At 44.1% G+C, this 21,497-nt stretch overlaps 1 protein-coding gene and 2 long non-coding RNA genes across 8 annotated transcripts in view; 1 reads left to right on the top strand and 2 right to left on the bottom strand.

Moving 5' to 3' along the window:
• The window catches only part of LOC142783848 (uncharacterized), a 156,416-nt gene extending 140,398 nt beyond the window's left edge, over positions 1-16,018 (bottom strand). For both annotated transcript variants that reach the window (XR_012888517.1, XR_012888518.1), the window contains exons 1-2: positions 15,916-16,018; positions 9,968-10,261 (exon numbers count right to left, since the gene is read on the bottom strand). This is a non-coding gene — a long non-coding RNA (uncharacterized LOC142783848). The remainder of the gene's footprint in view (positions 1-9,967; positions 10,262-15,915) is intronic.
• The window catches only part of LOC119166787 (chymotrypsinogen B), a 1,014,345-nt gene that overhangs the window by 281,964 nt on the left and 710,884 nt on the right, over positions 1-21,497 (top strand). The gene's annotated exons all lie outside the window — the stretch shown is intronic.
• LOC142783846 (uncharacterized) overlaps positions 1-21,497 on the bottom strand; it is a 577,947-nt gene that overhangs the window by 416,680 nt on the left and 139,770 nt on the right. The window lies entirely within an intron of this gene.

Below are 21,497 nucleotides of genomic sequence, written 5' to 3'. Positions count from 1 at the left end.
TGTAGTACTAGGAACCCTCTTCTCAGCCGTTTCCCACTCTCATCGTGAAAATGGAGCCATTGCATTACTTGATTCATCCTTGTCTATTGTGGTGCATGAAGCTCTTCTTTGTTGAAATTTTTCTGTAACCCTTGTTGTTATATATTGAATAGTTTCGTCCCCTTCTAGCCTAACACCTTGAGCTGTAGTTATAAATATCTGCTCTAGGCTCGTCTCATTTCTTAGAGAGTTTAGATGGTTCCGAAACTTCGCAGCTGACTTTCGATCTCTTCTATGTACTTCTGCCAGCCACTGAGCTCCCTTTCTTTTAATTTTATTTATTTTATTTTCCAAACACTGTTAGCCTTTCGGCTGTTACAGGGGTGGGACGTACTAAGAATGTCAAACATCAATACATTCAAATCATATAGCAATTCAAACAGCAACACTTGAACTTGGAAATTTACTTGACATACATAGGAAACACCGGCTTTGAGGCTGAAGGAAAAACAGTGCAGTCGTAGTAAGCATACAAATAAATTGTAATAAATTAACATAGTAGACCATGCTTACAGAAAAATATCTTTGAGCCCTTCCTCAAATTTTTCTAAAGAATCACAATGAACCAGTGGTAATGGCAAAGCATTCCACTGACGAATTGTTTTTGGAAAAAATGAATTCGCATATACATTGACACGCTGTTGTGGCACTTCGTATGTGTAATCATTTACATTTATCAGGTTTCTTCCGCGGCGTGGCGTTAAGTATTTTGTTGTGTTTATGTTTAATTTATTTTTTGACAATAAAAACAAGAACTTTATCCTTGCCAATTGCCGTCGTTCAGCTAAAGTGGGAAGTTGAAGAGAGCGTAGCATTTCTGTTACTGACTCAGTCGAGGAGTACTTTGAAAGAATAAACCTGGCAGCTCGCCTTTGTACTCTTCTTAGGATATTAATGAGGCCGATTTCCGAGGGATCCCACACAATGCTGGCATATTCCAATATTGGCCGAATATACGTAAGATATGCTGCTAGCTTAACGGGAGTCGTAGCAAGTCTTAATTTTCTTCGCAAGTACCATAGTTTTCTCTCTGCCACCGCACAAATGTTTTTCAAATGGGTCCTCCAATTTAGATTACTGGCTATTGTTACACCTAAATATTTTATTTCATTGACGGTAGACAGGCGGGTAGAACATAGAGTGTAATTGGAATAGAAGACACGCTCACTTTTGTTAGTGACGCGCAAAGCAACTGTTTTAGTTTGATTTATTTCCATTTTAGATTCAATGCACCAATTACTGACAGCATCAAGAATATCATTAAACGTTTTTTGGTCAGCTTTACTGTGTATTTCTTTATAAATTAGGCAGTCGTCTGCAAAAAGTCGCACTGTAGTACTTCTATCTATGCCGCATGAAATGTCATTTATGTAAGTTAAGAATAATATCGGTCCTAAAACTGAACCTTGCGGTACCCCTGAGGTAACGCTTAATAACTCAGATTTCAAGCCGTTTATTTCTACATATTGTGTTCTGCCTGTCAGGTACATGCTAAGCAGAGGGGTACGCACTTATCCACTGTATTATGTTATAATTTATGCCGAGGTGTGCTAACTTATTAACTCCCTGTGAGGAACCTTGTCAAAGGATTTGGAGAAGTCGAGACATATTGCGTCAATCTGAACACTATTAATTAAGGCACGCGTGAAATCATCGACTGTTTCTATTAATGTTTTCATTGATAAGAAGGGACGCATCCTTTCTACAGCTTAAAAAATTTCCCATTTTCTCTCAACATCATGTGTCGGTTCACCCCTCTGCTTAGCAAGTCTGTGTTCCCTAGAGGCTTCCTGACGTTTTGCTGTGACTCTCTTAACTTCCTGATCCCCCCCCCCCCACTTTGGGTTTGTGTCTTCTTTTTTGGGGTGACTTGTGACGTGGCTTAGTAAGCTCTAGCTCAAGCAGTCTAATTAGATTCGTGTATGTCCACACTGTTTCGTTGTCTTCAGTGATTACTTGCTCAATTTGTTTAGTAGCTATTTCTATTTGCCTTTCTAAATAAAAATTTTCTTGTAGTTGCTAATCTTGTCTTCTTTCCACGTTCACTGCTCTTCCAAAACTTAGCTTGATACGTTCGGGATCACTACCTACATTTCTGGAGCCACCTTCATCTATGTGCATTCCCCTAAGCTTATCATGCATGCTATGTGACATCAGTGCATAATCTTTCGTTGACTGCAGCCTTCCTACCTCCCATGTTCTTTGCCCTTCACAGTTTTTGGTACTTGCAAATGATCAAATCAAGCCTTTCACACATATCCATGATCATTTTGCCTGTCGGGTCGGTATACCCATCTATATCTTCGATGTGCGCATTCATATCTCCTAGTATAAATCTCTCGCACTCTCTTCCCAACTCCTGAATGTCCTTTGATATACACTCTACCATCGCCTGGTTTTCCTCTCTGGCCTTTGCTCCCGTTCACAAGTACACCAAACCAAAGGGTGTCATTTTCCCTGCCACTTGCTCTTTTAGCCATAAATGTTCCTTGCACTCCTGCTTGACCCTTTGCCAGTCTGTACTTTTGTGAACGAATGTCCCAATACCACCCCCCTTTCTGCTGCCTTCTGTTCTATTACAATATTCCCACGCGTATTGCGGATTGTTTGGAGGTTGTTCCATGTCCCTAAGATGTGTCTCTACAAAACCGTATATCATCGGCCTCTCCTGACTTAGCTGTTCTCTACCCACTTCAGCCTGTTCCTGCCATGCTGGCACACGTGCAAACATGTGCCAGCGCCATCTGGTGGTTTCCTCCCAAGGTGTTACGCGCTTGCCGGCGCGTTTATCACACTTCTCTATTCTAGCCATTGTACTTCAGAGTTCGTGGCACAGATGATGCACACGCCGTGGTGAAAGTGAGAACAAAGTTGACGCTCACTCGCGTACTGGCAAACCGCTTACGATGAATGGGAATACGGCGCTATCAAGTAGTTAGTTGGTGCTACCAAGGTGCTACAGAAACGCTGTGCGCACGCCTGTGTCGACGCTGTCGAAAGTCTCGTCTCTCCATTTGCAAGAATCGCCGAAAGCATCGACGTCGGCACAGATATGCAGTTAAAATGAAAAATGACGGTGTAAATATGTATGTGCGGACTATATAACAATATTTTTAACTCGGTAAGCCTTCGTTACAGCTCAAAGAGCCAGTGTCGAGCACTTGAGTGCCTATGTCGCGCACGTCGCACGATCGACTCAGCCTGCACTAGCTCTGGCGTATCATAGGCTACTCGTAGTGAATGCCACCGCTACTCATTATGATAGTGATGGGAAATAAGAAGCACGAATATCTGTAGCAGTGCCTCGATACTTGCAAATGAATATCTTCGTATTGTCACTCTTAAATGCGCGAAGAAATTTTGTTCACATAAGGAGCGAGAGGCCGCGCTATTTTTAGAAGAGAAGAACGCGGTGGCAGTGTATTCCCTCTAGGCCAAATACACTGCGAAATCTACTGTATGTTGTGCATGTCAAAAACGAACCTCGAACCAGCATTTTAGCTCAGTTCACCGTAATGCATGTCTGTAGAGCGGTGAAGTGTTGGCAGCGTGCGCACTGTCATATTACAATACGCGCGCAAGAAAGTGGTTTTCGAGTAGTAGATTTCAGAAGCGAATTCAGTACGTATCCAATAGCGGTATAACCGAATTGCACGCTTAACAAACCTAATACTCTTCTGATATTTTTCAAATAGTAAGGAAACATTTTAAAAATAATCCTAGAACTCCACAACAGTTTCTTTGAAATGAAGATTCGCGAGCTGTCATTAAATACTACTACAATTATGAAAACTGTGATAAGCTTGTATACAGGAGTGACGAGAGCCTTCGAAACAACTTTGGACTGTACGTCAAAATACCCCAGCAAATACATTATTCAAGTTCAAAGATCTCATTGATTGATATGTGGGGTTTAACGTCCCAAAACCACCATATGATTATGAGAGACGCCGTAGTGGAGGGCTCCGGAAATTTTGACCACCTGGGGTTCTTTAACGTGCACCCAAATCTGAGCACACGGGCCTACAACATTTGCGCCTCCGTCGGAAATGCAGCCGCCGCAGCCGAGATCCGAACCCGCGACCTGCGGGTCAGCAGCCGAGTACCTTAGCCACTAGACCACCGCGGCGGGGCAAGTTCAAAGATCTGTTGCCAGCCTTAAAGTAACATTGATGCATAAAATCTAAACAATTCTGGACCGAACACCATGCATTCAGGTAAACATCCATTGCAACAAGCAAAATTATCACAACATATACCCTGGCACAGAGAGCATGCAAAAATGAAGTTCTGAGAGCTGTATCTGTAAGAACGATTCACGGAAACAAAAGACTTGCATGTGTTTTTATTCGTGAAGCTCAATGCAGCTATAGTCCCTAACTGTAATATCAAAGAGAGGAAATAATTATTGCAATGAAACTACACCGTAGTAAAAAACAGATTAAAAGCGCAGTTTACAGCAAAAATGCTGCATATGGTAATGGTGATAGCATCAATAATGTTGCCAATACTTGAGCTTCATTATTGTGGTAATTCAGAGATTAGAAGAAGAAAATATCATTTAGCTGATCCCATGTTTTGCTGCTTCAGGGTTGTCCCATAGGGCCCGATTATTCTTAAAGCATTCGGTATTTTGTACATGCACAGCTCAATTCGACTCGCAAGTGCTATTTGATTCGTCATTCAAATATTCGCGTGCCCCTAGTAATGTTGTCAGCACCAATGACCCACCATCGTGTTGCGTGAGTGTGATTGCGCATCTGTAAACATCACGAGTGCTTTTTTTTGTGCTGTATCATACCCCTCATTTAACACACCTTTGCCCATGCCTCAAGGTACGGAAATGAAAAAAAAAATTCGCAGATCCCACGTAGAGTGGCAATCGATGATATGCGAAGCACGAGTGAGGAAGTTTTATATGCCAGGTCAAAATCAGCACAGCGTTATGAGCTGGACGTAAATGATGTCGTACATGACTTACGTGTCATGATTTTCATGTTTGCATGTGTCGTTTACCTTTGTCACATATTCACATTACGTTATACTGAATTTAGTATGTGTGAAGCTAGCGAAATGGACGCGAGCACGCTATGAGCGTGGTATGTTGTCATTTTCCGAAATCCCACGCTTGTCAGCATTGTCATGTTGGCACCCATCATATACTTTCTTCACCCATTGACATCACTTAACACGAAATTTGATATATGTGGAGCTAGCAAAACGGCTGAGAGTGCATCCTGAAAAGCCCTATATACTCCAATGGAGCGTTGACGCATGTGCACGCTGGGCACAGTGATGCTACGTTAGCAAAACGCGAGCACACTAAAGTAGAACGCCATGCGCGACCAGCGTTGATCGGCGCGGCCCGAAGGCAACTGGCGCAAAATGCGACATGCTGCATTTGGCCCCGATGCGTTACCCAGGCAGGACTGCGTCTGCCTCTTTTAGTAACGGAGGGACGCTGGACGCGCATGCGTCAAAGTAACGCAACGCAGCACGCGCCTGAGAGTATATGGCAAGACCGGCGCCTGGCGTGGCAACGCCAGTGTGATGCGACGAAATGAACGCCGGTGAGCACGAGCACCGCGTCACATCGAAATGTATTGGCTTCTTGACTGTGGTATATAGTTATGTTCTCACATGACACACATCTCAATATTATCATGTTCGCACCAGTCACATACCTTCGTCATCCATTGACGTCCCGTACTACAAATTTTGGCATATGGGAAGCTTGCGATACGGCCGTGAGCGCATCATGAGTGTGGCATGTAGTCATGTTGTTGGCATGTAGTCATGACATGACACGCATGTCATGATTATCCAGTTTGGATGTGTCATTTGCCTATGTTGTCCGTTGGCGTCGCTTAATACCGAGTTTGGTACATGTGAAGCTAGCGAAACGGCCGCGAGCGCATCATGAGCGTAGCATGCCATCATCATCATCATTTATTATACCCTTAAGGGCCTCTCTCGGGGCATTCCATAAGGGGGGGAACAATCCAAGTACAAATTTCAATGAAAATGCAGTTCATGGTTACAGTCTTTGAACTACTAAAACATACAGGTATCAACAAAAAACAAAAAGAAAACAGAGCATGTCAAACGAAATATTCAACAGTCAATTCGCGGTCCAAAATACACAGGTGGCAGAGAACAAACAACAAAGAAAGACAAACAGCGATTAAGAGTCAAGGGTAGCTAGTAATAAATCTCTACATTTAACAGCAACTTGTTCGCTGACAATAGCATCCGTCAAACCGTTCCACTCATCAATAGCCGTAGGAAGAAATGATTTATTAAAAGCGTTAGTAGAACCAAACAGACGTTGGATACTCAGGGAATTAAATAGGCGACGGGATGTTCGGACAGGCGGAAGTAAAAGTGAGTCATGTAGGTGAGGAAAGCTGTAGTAAAGTTTGTGAAAAAGACAGAGACGTGAAATTTTGCGTCGAGCTGACAAAACAGGGAGACCGAGGAATGATTTGATTTGACTGATGCTTGCTCGTTTGTCGTAATTAGCGGAGATGAATCTGGCGGCACGATTTTGGACGGATTCAAGAATGTTAATTAGGTATATCTGATGAGGGCTTCAAATTGCAGATGCGTATTCCATTTTAGTACGAACAAAAGTTTCAAAGGCCAATTTGCGAAGGCTTGCAGGTGATAATGACAATGATCTCCGAAGATAGCCAAGAGTTTTTGAGGCATCGGCAGCTAGTTTAGTAATATGCTCGGTCCAGGTTAGTCTGCTTGTAATTACAACGCCCAGGTATCGGTAAGAATCCACTTGGGATAACACTGTTGAGTTTAATGAATACGGATGGATGACGTTAGTGTGTTTTCGTGAGACAGGCATGAACTTACATTTGGAAGTATTCGGCCTCATCATCCACTGAGTGCACCAGTTATCAATGATGTGTAAATCTTGCTGTAGTATTAGCTGACCTTCGGGAGTTGATATACGATGGTAGATGACGCAATCGTCAGCAAAAAGCCGAACCGTTGATTAAATGCCGGAAGGAAGGTCATTTACGTAGATTAAAAAGAGGAGCGGGCCGAGAACCGAGCCCTGAGGGACGCCAGAGATTACTGGAGTAGTATCAGAATGGGCACCACCGATAACAGTGAATAGCGACCGGTGGGTTAGGAAGCACTTAATCCATGATAAGGTCAGGGGATCGAGGGAAAGTGAAGAAAGTTTGTTGATTAGTCGTTGGTGAGGGACGAGATCGAAAGCCTTTGAAAAGTCGACAAAAATAACATCAGTCTGAAATGAATCAAGGTTGAGATGAAGATCAGTCGTAAATTCAAAAAGTTGAGTTTCGCATGAGAACCCGGAACGAAAACCGAGCTGCTTATGAAAAAAGAAAGAGTGATCAACGAGGTGACGAGCAACATGTGAATATATTATATGTTTCATAAGTTTGCAAGCGATGCACGGTAGTTAAATGGGGCGATAGTAAGATGGGTCAGATCGCTTGCCAGACTTAAAAACTGATACAACCTTCCCAAGTTTCCAATCATCTGGGATGAAACCTTCAGAAATGGACTGTTTAAAAATTATCTCGAAAAATTTGCTAGAAATGCTATTAGTAGCCTTTAAAACTTTGGCAGGAATATTGTCAGGTCTGGGGGAGCTGGATATATTTAATTTCTTTATCAGACTGCTGATGCCTTCGGAGGTAATGTCAATAGGCGGCATTTGTGAAAAATTAGATCTCGGCATGACTGGAATACTATGAAGTGGTTCAGAAGAGAAGACTGAAGTGAAGTAAGTATTCATAACGTCCGCCCGCTGTGGGAGAGGAACGTGAGAACCATCGGAGTTGGTTAAGGATATATTGTGCGTGTTATTTTTAGGGTTGAGAAGTTTCCAAAACTTCTTTGGATTAGTTCGGGCAATGTTAAGCAAGTCATCATGAAAAAATTTCTTTTTGGAGCGCTTCAGCAAGTGAGTGTATTCACGAAGGCATGCGAAATATCTGTTCCATTTTGATATTGACTCAAAGTTTTTAGCAGCGCGAAAAAGACGTTTTTTCTTTTGAGATAGTTTCTTTAGGAGATTAGAATACCAGGGTCGCTGAGCATCGCCTGGAACACGAATAAGGGGGACGTGGTTATCGATAAGGGTTAATAATTTCCGCTTGAACAATAACCAGTTTTGGTCAACTGTTCGGGTAGAAGCAGACAGGGTGAAGGAGACCAAAAATATATTAAGTTCAGAGTTAATCGTCGAGAAGTTGGCGTTGTTAAAGTCGCGTATTAATTTTTTCGAAGGGCTTCGCGAAGGTAAGGCAATGGACAATGAAAACAATACAACATTATGGTCACTCAGACCGGGAATGCATGAAACTGACTGAATTAAATCTGGGTTGGAGACAAGAACAAGATGAAGAGTGTTTGTGCCACGAGTTGGCATTGTGACTGATTGCGATAAGTTAAAAAGGAGACACAGTTCGAGGAAATCTCTGGATTGTCGTGAACTAGCACACAAGTTGTCCCAGTCAATATCAGGGTAATGAAAGTCCCCGCAAAGCAAGAAGTTTGCGTGAGGAAACCGGGATGTCAGATCAAAAAGAACATTTTGAAGGTCATCTGTGAAAGAGTGGTCGCAGTCGGGTGCGCGGTAACAGGCTATAAGAATGTTTTTGCACGTGGGAAGGATTATTTCAACGCAAAGAATTTCAAAATTCGTACTGATTGTCACAGTTTGGGAGGGTGGGCTGTCTTTCACGAAAACTAAAATACCACCCCCTCTGCGTCTGTTCCTATCAAGTCTGTAAGACGTGAAATGGGTGTTGCTGTGACGTAATTCATTGTCGTGAATATCAGGGGTTAGCCATGACTCAGTTAGGATTGCGATGTCGGTGCAGGTGTCCTTAAGGAGAGTTTGCACAGCTTCCTTTTTGGGCATATAGCTACGGATATTCGTAAGCAGGATAGATGTAGTTTGATAAACTGGAGGAGCGATTCTAGTTGGAATGGACTCGAAAGGAGGGGAGGACGGAACCCTGGAAGCACACAGTGAACGCTATGCTTTCAGTTCTATAACTTTGTCCGATTCAGCATCATAAACGAAAGGCTTTTTGTCAACGATAAGCTTGTCAAAACGGATTTTGAAGGACACGAATTTGCTTTCCTGCGCATACAAGAGAAGCTTCTTCCTTGCCAATCTTACACGCGCTGAATAATGCTCGCGTACAGAGAATAACGAGTCCTTCAGTTTCGGGCCAGCGGAAAGTATTCTAGCCTTATCCTTAAATCTGGACAGGGTGACCATAATCGGGCGGTTTTTATTGGCTTGAAAGCGGCCTAATCTGTGTGGTCTTTCAATATCTACGGAAGTAATTGGAACTTCAAGTTTTTCGGTGCAAAACGAGACTATACGCGATTCTGATTCGGCCCATGTTTCGTTAATGACGGCGGGTATTGCAAAAAAAAGCAGGTTGCACCGGCGGAGGCGATTTTCTGAGTCATCGCATTTTTCGGCTAGCGTTTTAATGCTGGAAGAAAGGTTAGATAGGGTATTACCATTCTTGGTAGTGGGATCAGCGGCATGGGCTGCGTTAAATCGCTCAAGAGCGTCAACACGGGAGGAGAGGCGATCGACCAAGCCTTCCATGTTTGATTCTGTTGCTCGGATAAGGGCCAATTCAGAGAGCACTGTGTCTTGCGATTTTTCAACGTGAGCGATGGCTTCAGCAATACTTTCAAGTGAGAGGGAAGGACCAGGGTTAGATTCAATGTCTCCCGCGAGCATGAGCAGAAGGCAAACTAAATGGGCATTCACGGCGAAAGAACACAATTATTGACACAATAATCTATGCCACCTACGCCAGCAATCAAGGATGTCAGGGGGGCACGACACCGCAAGTAGAAAGGAATCACTTGATCGAAAGGAATTAGCGTGTTACAAGTAACTGACCTGCATTAGGAAGGGCATTTGCATGATCGCGTTCGATGCGGTGGCATGCCCCAACTGGCCTCCGGGTGAAGGCGGCTTTTGTAGGGCTGCGGCGCTAGTAGATGTCCCAAGTTGCCAGGCGATGAAGTGGTCGGCGACTGAAGGTGGCGGATCCGGTTCGGCTTGACATTCGTCGTTCTCGTCGGTGAACAGAAGTGGCGGCTTGTTGGTGAGGTAAGCAGGAGGTAATCCGGGAGGACTTTCGGGCAGCCGGAAAACGCAGGATGTAGTCGAGATGAACCCGAGTAGAACAACCTGCATTAGGAAGGCCATTTTCACGATCGCGTTCGATGCGGTGGCATGTAGTCATGTTGTTACATGACACGCATCTCATGTTTGTCACGTTTGTTCAAGTATCATACTTTCGTGATCCATTCACGTCCCGTAATACGAAATTGGGTATAAGTTAAGCTAGTGAAACGGCCACAAGTGCATCATGACCGTGGCCTGTATTCGTGTTATTACATGACACGCATCCCCTGAATATCATGTTTGAACCAGTCACATACCTTCGTCATCCATTCCCGTACCGTAATACAGAATTTGGTATATGTGACGCTAGCGAAACGGCCGTGAGTGCATCGTGAGCGTGGCATGTAGTCACATGACACGCATGTCATGATTTTCATGTTAGGGTCTGTCGGTTGTGTTCACCATGCAATCATGGCATACCATTTCAGTTTTTCAACATTCCGTGTGAACAAAACCACCGCAAGAGCTCCAGGACCATGAATTCTAAATCATGACATTCATGACATACATATCATAATGCTTATGTTTTGACTAGTCAAATATGTTCTTTATATAGTCATGTTATACCATACTAAGTTTGGTATCGATACCATTATTGAAACGGCCAGGAGAGCTAAAAGTCGTAGGTGGCTAGATAGATACGATTAAAGTCACCGAAGTTCACTAAAAAATGTTTCGCATTAAAAAAACGTACCTGACTTTAAGTGATGCCCATTCATGACATGAAATGGGAATAATAACGTAAATGTGTTTGGTGAAAATTGCTCTGCATCTTGCTGTTCATTAGCAAGAAGTATCAGTTTATAGCACCTGTTTTTCACTCTTAGCTTACATCAGTGAACTGGACATGACCCTGTTTATAAGAATTTACTTGTTTGTTGCATTATTTGTGCGATAAGTATAAAAACACAAGGTCAGACAGCACAATTAACTCTGCTGAGATAGGAAATATTTTAACACAGCAAATTACAAAAAAGTACCATTTACAATTCAGCACATGCCAGACAAAAAATGCAGTGAGTGCGAATATATAGGGGGCAATTCTTCCCTAAATCACTAGTGACAACCTGGCCAAATTTAATTTTTAGTAATAATAAACTCTATTTTCTGAGAAGCTTTGGAAGCATCCATTTTCTGACTAAAGTTAAGTCAAATGCCTGCATTCCCTGGGTGCTTTGCCGCAGAAGAATAATAAATGCAAAATATCACGCGAACATTTAAATTATGTCCTAGACCAAAAAACAAAAACAAAATGCAATATGTTAATTGTTTCTGCCAGAGAATGCTGAATATCAGATTATTATTAAGGTTGTCACAAGATGTGTTCAAAGTTTTAAAAAAGTTACTTGCCATCGCGAACTGCTTGGGGAATGTGAAGTCCACTAGAGCTATGTGAATTACTTTCTATATTTGTCACGACAATAACACTTGCAGCACAACACACCACATTCAGATGTATTTTGGCCTTTGGAAATAAAAATATTTTTAATTGGAATAAATTTAGCATATAAATGATGAACCTCACAACTAAGTTAATGCATATTGACACGTGTGTTTTATTTAGATAAAGTCGGGTTTCACGCACTAAGACTTCAAGCAACAGGCGGTGCGTCAGTGTTTCAGAAGCTCCGCGATAACTGTTAGGTTTGTGGACAGGACGTTAATAGTATAGTGCTTACGCAGCCACTAGCAACAACCCCGGGATATTTCATAGCACTTGTATAAAAGCAGATGCACTGTACTGTTTGTCAGATTGTTAATGGCCGACGCACTATTAACCGCTATCAGGGCAGACTATGTATTGCTTGTAATTTACCTTTCCGCACTTTTATTTTTTTATTTATTTATTGTACCCTCAGGGCTTTACAGCATTTGTCAGGGGAGCGGGCACTGACGAACAATGTTAAAGAAAAGAATACATAGACAAGACACTAGAACATTATTAAACACCGGAAAGCAACTATTATCAACTGCAACTATGTTATACAGTCAGTAGATTATACAAGAAAACTAACAACAAAATCAAAAGTTTACATTTCCAACACCAAGTATGTTATCGAGCGATGTTTTAAAACTGCAAAGCGAGGTGATGGATGCAACTGATTGTGGGAGGTGGTTCCAATCCTTGCAAGTTTTAGGCAGGAATGAGTGGGAATATGTTGATGTCTTGAAGCGAGGAACAGCATCTTTCTGCGCATGGTCAGTACGAGTTGAATTGTATGACGGTGGGGTTAATAAAAGTGAACGCAGAAGGGAGTTGTTGTAAATTTTGTGGAAGATTACGAGACGGGATATCTTACGGCATGTAGCGAGTAAAGGAATGTTAATAATTGATTTCATGTTTGTTACGCTAACGGTACGGTGATAATATGATAATATAAATCTAACAGCGCGATTACGAATGCTCTCAAGTTAATTAACTAAAGTGATATTACCAGGGTCCCATATCGATGACGCGTATTCCAAATGCGGACGAACGTACGTAATGTAAAGAAGCTTTTTTAAATCAACAGGGGCAATGTAAAAGTTTCTTCGCATGAATTCTAGAACCCGGTTTGCCTTACGTGTGACAGAGTCGATATGATGTTTCCAAGATAAGTTGTTAGTAATATGGACACCAAGGTATTTATAAAAGGGGACGGGATCGAGTACGGTGCTGTTAAGGAAATAATTTCGACATGCGGTAGTATTACGTGATATGCGCATAGACTTGCACTTCGAAACATTTAATTCCAATTGCCATAATCTACACCAGTTAAGCACGTTATTCAAATCTGTTTGGAGAGTAGTGATGTCATTATTATTAGATATTTGGCGCTAAGTTACACAATCATCCGCGAATAGGCGCATTGTTGAAGAAATGTTGTTAGGCAAGTCGTTAATGAAAATTAGGAACAGCAATGGCCCAAGGACAGACCCCTGTGGCACTCCGGAGCGAACTGGTGTAGTAGACGAGTCGAAATTATTAGCCGATACGTATTGGGAGCGTATTGGCTTAGTTTATGTAGTAGTAGGGAGTGTGTTACTTTATCAAAGGCTTTGCTGAAATCTAGAAAGATGCAGTCAGTTATTGTTCCAGAGTCAAGGGATATGTGTAAGTTATTAGTAAAAAGTAGAAGCTGTGTTTAACACGAATACTGTTTTCGGAAACCATGCTGAGCGGGTGTAAAGAAATCATTGTCTTGAAGAAACTTGATGAGGTGAGAGTAAATGACATGTTTTAAAATTTTACATGGTACTGATGTGAGAGAGTTGAAACGAAAGTTACCTGGATCGTGGGTTGTTCCGGACTTATGTAAAGGTACCACCCTATTAATTAACCAGTCGTTAGGAAGCACTGCCGTAAGAAGAGACTGTGTGAATATTCGTTCAAGGGTTAGAGAAGAATACTCTGCCGTGTTTTTCAAGAATTTTGCTGTGATACCATCGCAGCCGCATGAAAATGAAATCTTTAGTTTATTGATGATGGACCGTATTCTTTCCGAGCTAATGACAATGATGTCCATTGAGGGAAAATTTAACGGCTTCGCAGGAAGTATGCCATTACTACTGAATGGTTCTGAGAAAGTTTCAGCAAAAGTACGGTTAAGTAAACATGCACACTGATGATCCGGAATCACATTACCTTGGGATATTAAAGACAGGTTGCTATGCTTGTTACCTCGTACAATGTTCCAAAATTGTTTGGGATTTTTTTGCAGCACTTATGGTAAGGTTCTGTTAAAAAAGGTAAATTTAGCTACTTTTAGTTCACTTAAGTAGGTAGCAGCTGCATATTTGTAAGCTAGCCATCGAGCCGAAGACTGGGATGTCCTCGCAGCTCTGAAGTCTTTTTTTGCGGTTAGAGAGCCTATTTAGGTGTCGGTTGTACCAGGGAGAATTAGTATTGCAGTACACCTTTCTTATCGGAATATATTTATTTTGTAGCGAGGGCAGTTGGCATGGAGCTCGAGTATAGAAAAGGAAGAAGACTTGCTGTAATCGCAGGCTTGCGTTCAGTTAGCCCTTGCGCTAAATAAAGCTCTCCTTCGCCGAGTCAACTCCTGCTTGTTCAACAACCCGTTTCAAGTGGTGGAAGTGCTGGGTACATATGGTTTCCACCCTGGAACTTCACAGCCGCACACTCCAACGACCTCCTACAATGACTGATCCGGGGTCATCTCATGCTGCTACTCCAGATCTCGCACCTGTGCCTGTCTTCTGCGCTGGCGCTCTCCGGCAGCGCGACCCCACCCATATTTGGTGGCATGGCACAGAGGACCAAGATGTGGACAACTGGATTGCCGAGTATGAACTGGTGAGGGCCGTCAATAAGTGGAGCGCAGCCGATAAGCTCACAATTGTGAGTTTTTACTTGACCGACGTGGCAAAACTATGGTACAGAAATCATCAAAGTGATTTCAGTACCTGGTCGGAATTGGCGAAAACCCTCGCGGAAGTCTTTGGCCGTCCTGCTGTCCGCCGCCTTCGTGCTGAACAGCGCTTGCGGGGCAGAGTACAGAGAGCAGATAAAACTTTCACGAGCTACATCGAAGATGTGCTATTTCTCTGCAAGCTCGTCGATTCGACTCTGGACAAGGCAGGCAAGATCAAGAACATCACGAAAGGAATCGACGACGGTGCATTCCAAATGCTGGCTGCGAAGAGTCCCCAGACGATCGTCGAGGTGATTCAGCTCTGCCAAAGCTATGATAAGCTGCGTAGGCAGCGCGCTTCTACATGTTGCGCTGCTCAAGACACCGCGGACATCTCATCCCTCGACTATCGCCATGACACCACCAACCACTCTGCGTTGATGCCAGTCATAAAGCAATTCATACGCGAGGAGGTCGCCCGGCAGCTATTTATAATCACAAGAACTACCGAGCCGATGGCACCCTTGTCACCTTCGCTTCGCCAGGTCATTCAATCGCAAGTTGCCGAAGCATTGCCGCCAGCTCAGGCTCTACCAACTGTTACCGCACCACTAACGTACGCAGCCGCAGTTGCTCGGCCACGTGCGCCAGCGTCTCCGGCCATCTACGAAGCTACTCGCCACGTTTATTCGTCGACGCCACCTTCCCGCTCGCTGACCGTCCCGTCTCCGCCTGTATATGAAATAGGTCAGAACGTTTATATGACGCCGCCGCCTGCACGACCATTTACGGTACCTTATTCAGCGAACAGTGCCCCTATCGTCAGCCAATGGCGCACTCAGGATAATCGGCCGATATGTTTTTCATGTGGCATCCCAGGCCACGTAGCTCGTCACTGCCGTCGTCGCAGCTTCCCTTCTCACGACATTGCAGGGGCCTCACATTACATGCCCACCATGCACACTCAGCCGCGATATCCCGTTCTTGCCGATCCACCTCTAGACGTACGTCCCGGTCGCCGGCCATCCGGCTCAAGTCGTTCACCTTCTCCTCGTCGTCGATCTATTTCTCCGATGTTACGTCGCAACAGCCCACCGCGAGGGGAAAACTGACAGGCGCAGTTCCGGAGGCAAGAACTGCGTTGGCAGCGAAAATTTCAAGACCTAACGGCTGTCTCCCGAAAGAAATTGAAATCTATATTGATGGCATTAAGGTGCGCGGACTTGTTGACACTGGAGCTGCCGTATCTGTAATTAGCGAGAACCTGTGCCGAAACTTAAAGAAAGTCACCACACAACTTACCGACCTATCTTTGCAGACAGCTACGTCCCATCATATTCAGCCTTCAGCTTTGTGCACTGCACGAGTCGTCATTCAAGGTGCGATGTACGTCGTCACATTTGTAGTTTTATTCCATTCTTCGCATGACGTTATCCTTGGGTGGGAGTTTCTTTCGTCAAATTCTGCTTTGGTCGACTGTGCTCGATCTGAACTCGCGTTATCTTTGCCGTGCTATGACCCCGACGATAGCGCTTCGTGTAGAGTGTTTGCTGCTTCTGACGTTGACATTGCGCCTTTCTCAGCTGTTGTTGTCTCGGTGTCGTGTGCCTCCCCTCCGAAATCGCCTGTGTTGTTTATGTCATCGGTCCCATCTACGTGCCGTCGAAATATCATGCTTCCGTTTGCCGTCGTCATTTTTCGCAATAGTCACGCTGCCATTTATGTGTGCAATCCCTTGGACAGCCCGTCATCCCTACTACGTGGAGAATGCCTGGGAAGCTACGAACCTTACGAGTGCATTCTTTCGGCTACTATACCCGACTCTACGGTTTCACTCCCAATTTTTGCTGTCACTCCTACCAACGCGCCTAATGATGCTCTGGACGTATTCTCGTATGCCATCGACTTTGAGCTCGCACCAACTCAGCGCGAAGAGATTATAAATCTTCTTCTCCACTTTCGTTCTTCATTCGATCGTGACCAGTCAGGCTTAAGCCGAACCTCTGCGGTCGTTCACCGTATTGACACCGGTCAACAAGCCCCGCTAAGGCAGCGTCCGTACCGTGTGTCATCTGCTGAACGCCGTGTCATCAACGAACAAGTGGACGACATGTTGAAACGTGGCATCATCGAGCCCAACAGTCCCTGGGCTTCACCGGTTGTTCTCGTCAAGAAAAAAGACGGATACATCCGGTTCTGCGTTGACTACCGCCGACTCAACAAGATAACGCGCAAAGACGTATACCCTCTGCCGCGCATCGATGATGCTTTGGACTGCCTACAAGGAGCAGAGTTCTTTTCTTCGTTAGATTTAAACTCCGGCTACTGGCAGGTGCCCATGGCAGAGGGTGACCACCCGAAGACAGCCTTTGTAACACCGGATGGACTATATGAATTCACCGTTATGCCCTTTGGCCTCAGCAATGCGCCTGCCACTTTCGAAAGGATGATGGATATCGTCTTGCGAGGTCTGAAATAGAAAACGTGCCTCTCTTATTTGGATGACATTGGGGTATTTTCAAGCGACTTTGCGACGCACCCCAGCCGCCTCGAGCAAGTTCTTACGTGCCTTTCCACGGCGAGACTTCAACTTAACTTGAAGAAATGCCACTTCGGCGCTCACAAGCTTGTTTTTCTCGGCCATGTGGTTTCTAAGGACGGCATTCTCCCGGACCCTATGAAACTTAATGCAGTCGCGGCGTTCCCAAAGCCAACCACCATCAAAGAGCTTCGAAGCTTCATCGGCCTAGCGCCGGCTTCATCGGCCATATCGGCTTCATCGGCCATAGCGCCGAAGCTACTTCCGGCGCTACGTCCGCAATTTCGCCTCCATTATCGCCCCCTTGACCAATCTTCTTGCCGGAAGTTCTGATTTGTCAGCGTGGTCGCAGGCGTGTGATGATGCATTTCAGGAACTCCGACGGCTCCTCACCACGCCTCCATACTCCGACATTTCGATCCGTCTGCTCCAACGGAGCTTCATACGGACGCTAGTGGTGTCGTGCTAGGGGCCATACTGGCCCAACGCAAGGAGGGCTTTGACGAGTACGTCGTTGCCTATGCCAGCCGCACCCTCAGTAAAGCCGAGAAGAATTACAGTGTAACTGAAAAGGAGTGCCTCGCCAATATTTGGGCAATTGGAAAATTTCGGCCTTATTTATATGGACGTCCGTTTGATATTGTAACAGACCACCATGCGCTTTGCTGGTTATCTTCACTAAAAGATCCTAATGGTGGGCTCACTCGTTAGGCATTGCGGTTACAGGAGTTCGATATCTGTGTTATCTACCGTTCTGGCCGGAAGCATTCCGACGCCGATGCCCTGTCACGTTCGCCATTGGCTTCAGAGCCTGTCGGCTCGCTTATCTCCACTAGTGCTGCCTTGGCCATCAGCATTTCGGACATGCCTTCCGAGCAACGCAAAGATGCTTGGATTTCTTCTCTTTTGGACTTTCTCTCAAACCGGACGCCCGCTCCAGTTTCCAGGACGCTTCACCATCAAGCAGGACACTTCGCTATTCGGGATAACCTGCTTTACCGCCGAAACTACAGCTCGATCGGCCGTAAGTGGTTGCTCGTCCTCCCCCGACATCTGCGCTCTGACATCTGTACCACGTTCCACGATGATCCGCAATGTGGCCACGCTGGTGTGTTAAAAACATACACCCGCTTGCAGCTGCGGTACTACTGGCGCGGTATGTACCGTTTCATTCGCCGTTAGATAAGGTCTTGCCTTACGTGCCAGTGACGCAAAATGCCCACTCAACATGCCACAGGTCTCTTGCAGCCGTTGCCATGTCCAGCACGAGCTTTCGATCGTGTCGGAATCGACCTTTATGGTCCGCTTCCCTATACTTCGAGTAGCAACCGCTGGGTCATTGTCGCTATCGTCCACCTAACGCGGTACGCCGAAACAGCTGCGTTACCTTCTGCTACCGCAAAAGACGTTGCGTGTTTTATACTGCAAAACCTGGTTTTAAGGCATGGAGCACTTCGGGAGTTACTAAGCGACCGTGGCCACGTTTTTCTCTCCGATGCCATCAAAGCGTTGTTGAGCGAGTGTCGGATCATATACCGCACTACCACAGCCTATATATAACCCGCAAGCTAATGGGATGACAGAGCGTTTTAATCGTACACTTGGAGATATGCTGGCCAAGTACGCTTCATCCGACCATTCAAATTTGGATAGCATACTCCCTTTTGTGACATATGCTTACAACACTGCAACGCAAAGCACCACTGGATTTTCGCCTTTCTTCCTTCTTTATGGACGCGAGCCATCATCAACAATGGATACCATTCTTCCTTATCGACCGGACCCTTCAGTGATGACTACCGTTTCTCGAGCAGCAGCACACGCTGAAGGATGTCGGAAGCTTGCTCGTGCGTTCTCGTCACATGACCAGACGCGCCAAAAACATCGCCACGACGCGTCAACCACGCCTATGAGCTTTGCTCCGAACTCACTGGTGTGGTTATGGATTCCTTCTACTCCTCCAGGACTCTCCCACAAGCTTTCGTCCAGATACCATGGCCCTTATCGAGTTGTACGCCAAACATCCCCTGTCAACTACCTTGTCGAGCCGCTGGATGCATCTCCGGACAAGCGCCGTCGGGGAAAAGAAATCATACACATCTCTCGGCTCAAGCCATACCATGACCCTTCTGTGTACACCTGTCCTTAGGTCGCCAGGATGACTCCCTCATCGGCCGGGGGTGATTGTAACGATGGCAGTGGGCATGGAGCTCGAGTATGGAAAAGGAAGACTTGCTGTGATCGCAAGCTTGCGTTCAGTTAGCCCTTGCGCTAAATAAAGCTCTCCTTCGCCGAGTCGACTCCGGCTTGTTCAACAACCCGTTTCAATTTGTTAGTTCCAAAATTTTACTTCTAAATAGGTTCAAGTTATCTTCTGCAGTGCGTTCAAAACTTGCAGGGAAAAAAGTATCTAAGAAAGAGCATAATTTAGTACTTATGGTGTTATAGTCAGCTCTGTTATAATCTCTGTTCATTTTAAAACGGTTGGATGAGCGCAAGCGTGGAAACCATAGAGAAAAATGAATTATTTCATGATCACTTAACCCAGGCAGGTGTTATCGGGGACACAAGATCTCGAGATGACGTCAACACGAGATCTAGAAGTGATAATGTAGTCAAGGTGACACGTGTGGGATGCTGAACTAATTGTGATATCCCATAGTCGTTGCAAATCGAAAGAAATTTGGTAGATTCAGATGACGTTGCCATCGAGCACTGGTAAGTGTCTGACCACTGAATGTCTGGGAAGTTAAAATCGCCTAAAAGAACAATAGTCGCACCTGACAAAGGAACAGTAATCTGGTTTAAGCAGTCATGAAAAGAATCGCAAAAGTTCGATGGGCTGTATGGGGGTCGGTAACAAACTGCAATTATTAGGCAAAGGTTCGCTGAAATAATAAGTTTGGTCTCAATCCCATCGGCTACTGCAGTCTTCAACATCATGACAACATGACAATATAAGTTTTGATGTCTCTCCAAGAGATGTGTACATCTATAAATCTAGAAAGTGGAAATTTCAATTTTTCAAAATGTGCAGATGTACAACTGCAAAATTGTAAAATGTAATACTAACAGCTATCTTTGTTGTTTTAATTTATTTTTAATTATTTTATTTATTTATACAATACTGCAGACCCTATTTGAGTCCAAGCAGGAAGACAAATACATGAATATATATATATATATATATATATATATATATATATATATATATATATATATATATATATATATATGTGTGTGTGTGTGTGTGTGTGTGTGTGTGTGTATACATGAACAGCAATCACAAAAAAATGAAAGGAGAAAGTCACAACCAAGTAGGATGTACACTGAAGAAATACGAAAAACATACTCAATAAAAACAACGTCAGAAAGAAATAACAGAAGTAAGAACACATTGCATGCGCATAAAGATTTGCCTATACCCCCGCAAGACACTTGAAATACAAAAAGAAAGAATTGAAATACAAAAAAAGGAACACTGAAAATAAGAAATGAAAGAATAATCAACATGACAATGGCGAAACATCAAGTAGATATATGTTCAATGGAATCTGCGCTTATTAGTTGTGATAAATGCAGATTATTCCAATCATTTATAGTGCGCTGAAAGAAAGAATATTTGAAAAGGTTAGTTCTGGTCTTATATGGTGTTAAAGAAAATTCGTGACGATGCCGTGTTCGACGTGCTGCAAGTGGTGTCACATACGCGTGTGGGTATGTGACGTGTGGGTATGAGAGAGAAAGAGTTGTGTTTCTATTGGTAGAGAAATTTGAGCCTGTGTATTTTCCTGCGAAGCTGAAGTGTCTGGATATTATGTTGTTTCATTAGGCTAGTGGGAGAGTCAGTTATTCTATATTTAGAAAAAATGAACCTAACTGCTCTGCGTTGAATCATCTCTAGAGCGTTTATGTTAGTTTTTATGTAGGGATCCCATACAATGCTTGCATATTATAGTTTCGGTCGAATGAGTGAAGTGTAGGCTAGCATTTTAGTATAATGAGGAGTGTGCTTCAGTTTGTGCCTGAGGATACGCAGTTTTTTGAAGGAGGAGTTACATATGTTGGAAATGTGGTTATTTCAACTTAGGTCACTAGTTATCATGATTCCAAGATACTTGTATTGGTTTACTTTGGTGAGCGGTGTAGATCCTAGGTTATAAGCAAACGACACCATATTAATTTTTTTTTGTTATAGACATGTAGACTGTTTTTTCCTTGTTCAATTCCATACCCGGTCGCCCGCACCACGACAAGATGTTTTGAAGGTTAGAATTAAGCATTAATTGATCATTAAGAGAACAAACTTCGGTAAACACTATACAATCGTCTGCGAATAGCCTAA

The sequence above is a fragment of the Rhipicephalus microplus genome, unplaced genomic scaffold (assembly GCF_043290135.1).
Source record: "Rhipicephalus microplus isolate Deutch F79 unplaced genomic scaffold, USDA_Rmic scaffold_12, whole genome shotgun sequence".
Taxonomy (NCBI): domain Eukaryota; kingdom Metazoa; phylum Arthropoda; class Arachnida; order Ixodida; family Ixodidae; genus Rhipicephalus; species Rhipicephalus microplus.
The sequence above is the reverse complement of the archived record's forward strand: the minus strand, read 5'-3'. Positions and strand labels throughout refer to the sequence as shown.